This window comes from Protopterus annectens, chromosome 5.part0 (genome assembly GCF_019279795.1).
Source record: "Protopterus annectens isolate FY-2018-M chromosome 5.part0, PAN1.0, whole genome shotgun sequence".
Classification (NCBI taxonomy): domain Eukaryota; kingdom Metazoa; phylum Chordata; order Ceratodontiformes; family Protopteridae; genus Protopterus; species Protopterus annectens.
The window spans coordinates 1453560511-1453566510 of record NC_056735.1 but is presented as its reverse complement, the minus strand read 5'-3'; positions in this window follow the sequence as shown (position 1 = coordinate 1453566510).

The window sequence follows — 6000 nt, the reverse complement described above, 5'->3', positions numbered from 1 at the left end:
AGCCTGTAACAGCACCTAGTGGCACAATACTGCACAACTTAGCCAACAGCTTCTACTAATAAGCTTGATACACCACTGCTACACAAGGTTCCTAAGCTGTGGTTATCACAGTGACATTTAAAACCAAGTTACATATTTACCTAAACAGGCATTCATGTGTAACGATGCTACCCACCCCTTAATGGATAACTATCTCAATAGACCATGAATTTTACTTAAGGTATGCAGCTCTCCATCTCTGCAGCTTTCTGTAAATCAAATTAAGTTTTACTTCACTCTGGACAAAATGTAACTCTTACAAAACACAAATAACTGTTGTGAATGGTGCAAATATTTAAGAGATATGTGCCTTCTATGTGGAGTCTGCATGTCCTCCCTATGCTCGGGTAGATTTCCTCTGGGTGCTTCTATTTCCTCCCACATTCCAAAGAATTGGCCATATGTGTGAGTTTGCATGCAAGTGTGTGGTATGGAAGAACTACTGCAGCAGGGCTAGCCATCTGGCAGAATAAACCCTGGCTCTAGATAATTGTCACTGTTGAAGTGGCACCCCGACCTCATAGAAAAAAAATGGGGAAAAAAGGGTTGTGGATGGATGGACGGAGGCTTCAGCCTTCCAAAAGGCAAAGACTAACACACCACCTGTTATGCACCCAAACCTGACACATACATTAACATCCTGTTCTGATGCTGTAAAAAGTCCTTACCAAAGCCACCTAGACCCATAATGATTAAGTATTAGCAAAAATTAAAATCAAACATTGCATCACATAATATCTCTTCATTAACAAAGAATAACAGTGAGACAAAGAACCTCAATTTCAGTACGCCGGACCACTATACAAACAAAACTTTTGCAGTAAATAGTGACTCCATAGTGACACACACATTCCCCACAAACTTGGTATGACAAAGACAGGGTGACAGTGAGTTGCTTTTCTGTTGCAAGGATCTCAGACATCTCAAGGGTCCTAAGGACCCCTGCACCAGACAAATATAACTACAAGATAATAGTTGTGCATGTGCAGGTAAATGACGTAGCACAAAAATGCATGAGTAGAGCCATAGCTGGCTCATCTTGTGCATGGTCAGTCCTTGATATACTGCCACACCCCTTTAGCTCTTCAAGTAAAAATAATAAAAAAATACTTTGGCTTACTGTAGAAAGTCAGTTGGTGTACAGATGTCTACAGCAGGCTTTTCACCCCCACATCCCCTCAGCTCTTCAATTGAAGAGCAATATGTCTTTGGATTGCTATAGAAAGCTATTTGGTGTATTGTCTTCTACAGCAGCCAATCCATGATGGCCACTTCAGCTCTTCAAGTGAAGAACAAAAACAAAGGACTTTGGCTTCCTATAGAGAGCCAGATGGCACATTGGCTTCTACAGCAGCCAATCCATGACACCCCCTAAGCTCTATGAGTGAAGGACGAAAAAGAAATGGCCATTACCTTAATATGGAAAGCTGGTACATTGGCTTCTAGAACAAATCCATGATACACCCATTGGCTGCCCACAGATACTACATACCCACTTCAGTTCTTCATTTTAAGAACAAAAAAGGGCCAAACCCCAAAGTGCCTTTCTGTACCAGGATTTTGGTACATAGAAAGGCATGTGTTGAAGCCAAGTCAAGAAGTCTCAATCACACCCAATAACACTTTGTTCCTGAGGCAGTTGCCCCTTCACTTCATCCTTGCTATGCTACTGACCCTGAGGGAGATGCAAAGAGACATATCTGAACTCTATGCACATCATAAATGCAGGCATTACCCTGAAACTGAGTAGAATCCTGCCTTTTGTGTGAATGATACCTATTTACAAAGAAAAGAGGATTGATTTCAACAAATGGCTAAATAATTAGTGTCATTCTAGGAGGCTCCAGTGTGACTCAGCATGGAATGAGATATTTCACTGTCCTTGCTTTTCAAGGATTGTCTGCACCTCTCAGTCAAAGGCTTCAACATACTGGCTAAAGCCCTTGCTGGCATAGCTCTCAGCCTGTAGAGGTTGAAAAGAGGTAAAAACGTACTTAACATCTGGCCAAAAAAAAAATCTGGGCAGATAATTAGCATAAAATTTAAATAACGAATAGCACATAACTCCACACTTCCAGTAACACCGATAGATGCTACGCGGAAACACAAGTTATAAAAAACAAAGACTGACAAAAGGAATGTAAAATATAATCCTGTTATCAAAGACAGTGTAAATTTGTAGAATTTCCTAATAATGTTGCAAAACTATACCTCACAAAGTCATTTATTTTTGCTTCTGAAAAAGGGAGATGCAACATGGGTCCTGATTTGAAATAATTGATTCTACCATTATGTTGGTCATATAGGCAGGTGTTCTGTGTACAAAATAGTTTTAGAATCATGTGTGACACACAGGAGACTTTGAATGATTCAGAAAATCAAGTGAATTTGGTAAATCAAGCCAAGAAATAGGTACAAACCTCCAGAAATAGGTTCAATAATAAATTCAATAAACAGTTACTAGGCTATCAACCCAAGAGCCATTTTAAGCCTAGCCAAACATATCCCAGAATTGCCAAAAATATTGCTGTCATCTGTCAACACCCCAGTGCATTTTACTGTTACAATATAGGTTTGAACACATCAAGCATTCACAGACTGCCCCTGTCTGTTAAGGATACAGGTGCCAAACCAGTGGTAAATTTGTGATTTCCCACCCACTGGTCCAAATTACATTTTAACAGGGTTAGAGATGAGCTTTGCTAAACATGGATGTTCCAGAGAAGAGGTACAAGTCCCTTCAACATATCCCATTTATGTTGCTGACAAGGTTTAGGTCCTTAGAATGGGTATTCCTGATGCAATTTGTTTTGCAGATGTGCAACAAATCCATTGGTGTGGAATGAGAGGATGCCTTGTAGGGTAGGCATGAAACACTGAGCAGCAAACTGTAGGAGATCCACTATAGGGATAGGGATTTGAGACAGTTGACACAGGACTTATGCTTTACTCCATATCAAATGGCAGAAAAATGTATGTATACATTAATTACCCATGAAAGCAGAAAAGGAGCCTGCACATCGCAAAACAGAAGATAGATCACACAGACCACACCCACAAACAAGCTTTATACTGCTACCATAACACCTCAGATATCTCCTTGAGCATTGCTCTTCTGGTAATAGGGCATCAGAGCCACTTGGCAGCATAACAACATGGTAATAACAACTATAATATCCATGTATTAAATAGGTAGGCACACTGGACACACACAGTCCCATTTCAAGTAGACAGAGTAGGCAAATGAGGTCTGAGGAAATTAAACCCTGCAATATAGAAACGCCTGCATGCTACCTTAACCTAAACACCAACCACCACACTAGAAATTTTCCCTAAAGAATGTTTATCCTGCAGCTTTAACTATTCATTATTAGATGGAGGAACTCACGGCACAAACTAATACTGAAGAAACATGAAACCTTTTACAAAAATCAAGTTCTGTATAAATTATACGGAGAGACACCATTCCTGTCAGTCAGACTTTATTTAATCATTCATTCTCCAATTACCTACATTATCCAGTTCAGGGGAGTAACAGCATATCTCGTACCGCAGTGGATGCAACACACAGAAACTACTCATAGGTAGGGCACACCCTAGTGAAGGCTGCACACACACATTTTTTACTCTTCACAAGACCAAACCTAGGTGCTATGATGCAGCACTAGTTAAGTGCTGCCACCTCACTACTGGTGGATTCCATCCAGGGATGCCTTCTATGCAGAGTCTGCATGGTTTCCCTGTACTACTGTGATTTCTGCTATTGATATACAAGCAGATGACTAGCAATGCAGACATCTTCTTAGGTGATTACATGAGTGTTGATATCTGTATAACCTCTGGTTCTTGCTTTCCTGCCTTCCACCCACTACTTGCCAGGACAGGCTAGATGTACATAACACAGAGATACAAGTTTCAGTCCACTGTCTGGGTGCAAAGCACAAAACCATACTACAGGATGTAAAAGAATGCGTGTGTTCAATACATGAATTAAAATGGCAACATTTCTAAGGCAATTGCTATATATCCAAAGTAAAAGTGATTCATGTCTTGTTTGCTGGAAAAACATGTTACTGACAAAACCAGCAAAGGCTTCAGAAAAAGATTGCAGTCTTCAGATGACCTGTGAAGCAATGAGAAAGGTGTTAAGGGGCCCAAACAGTTTACATCAAAGAGTACTTTCCATATTGCATGGCCATAAGTATAGCCTTGCCCAAATGAGGTATGCCACAGAGTACCTACTTTTAAACTATACAGCATGTAAAGGGGTACATTAAGCCTGAAATGTTCCTATAATGTCTTTTTTAGGCAAAATTCAGTTAATGAACATACAAACATACCAAAGAAATTAGTATCAAAAAAGGATCAAATTAAGGTGGTTCTGCTTAACGCCAGAAGTTTAAACAACAAGGTACCCAACAGTGAGGCACTCCAGCATTTGGAAGTCATCTGTATATATATATATATATATATATATATATATATATATATATTTATATATATAAAATATATATTGTATATATATTTTATATAAATATATATATATAGAGAGAGAGAGAGAGCAATGAAAGATGATTTAAATTCCCAGAAATGACTCTGTCTATACCGTGGTTTAATGCTTTACATGCCTTCAGACCCATTGGCAACTGTGGTGGTGTCCATATTTGTCAGAGACCATATCAGCTCAAATCAGATTCCCAGACCCACAAATAGAGCTTTTGAACTCCACATCACAATAAACAAAATCAATTATCAGGTTTTTACCTTTTACAGGACACTATCCTTGACCTTGGAAAATCATGTCAGGCTCCTAAATAACACTGTTGTACTAATCATAAATAAGAATTCCATCATTCTGTAAGGCTTTAACTATGCATCAATTGACTGGAGTACCTACACCCCCAAAATAGGATATATACAGAAGTTTTTAGACCTAATAAATAAAAATTCAATGGACTAGTCAGCTATTATCACAACTATAGGACAAAATATTCTTGTCTTGGTACTCACAAATGTAGCATTATCATGCACAACTCCACTAGTGACGCCTTCTCTGATTAAGTCAAGTCATAAGCTAGTGACCTTTCCCCAGCTCTCTAAACTCCCTGAAACCAGTCTATTGGAATTCAAATACTTTGGTCACACAGATCTCCTCAAATTCTATGGTGAAGTCTCAAAATTCACTTACAAAAACATCATCCCAGACAATTCCAGGGCAGATAGATTCACAAAAGAGTTTTATATATACATAAATAAATATATAAAATTGGTAGTCTCATCTAGAGCTAAATACAATAGGAATTTTAAAAGCAAACTACCATAGTAGTCTAACTATATGAATAAAATCTGTAATAAAAGGAAAAAACTCATTAGAGTGTACAACAGGCAATTAACTCTTGACAAGACCGCAATCCAAATTGTAACTTGCTACAGACCCCCCACCATGCCCCAGGATTCCCACTCCTCATTTCTTGATACACTGGAAAATATTAGGGTACAACCCAACACCCTAGTAATAGGCGATTTCAACTACTCCACCATTAACTGGGAAAACTACTCATGTACCAACTTTTTTGCTCAACATTTTCTAGAATTCATAAATACCAACACCTTGGATCAACTTATCCACACCCCCACCAGGGGCAGCGATATCCTAGACCTGGTCATTACCAACATGGGCGACCGGTGTTCCACACCAGAGGTCAATTCCTCATTGGTCAGATCTGACCACAAGCTAATCAGCCTGGGCACCCACATCCCACCCCCACCTCCCATTAGGGAAACTACCGTAAAAAAAAATTTCCAGAGCCAACTTCACGCTTCTTAAGACAGAAGTGGCAAACTTCACGACACCCATGCAGATGGACAATAGAGGTATGACTGCTGAATCCTACACAAATGCACTTTATTAGTACTTACATGAGTGCATGGATCGTGCTATCCCTAACAGAACCAAGATGC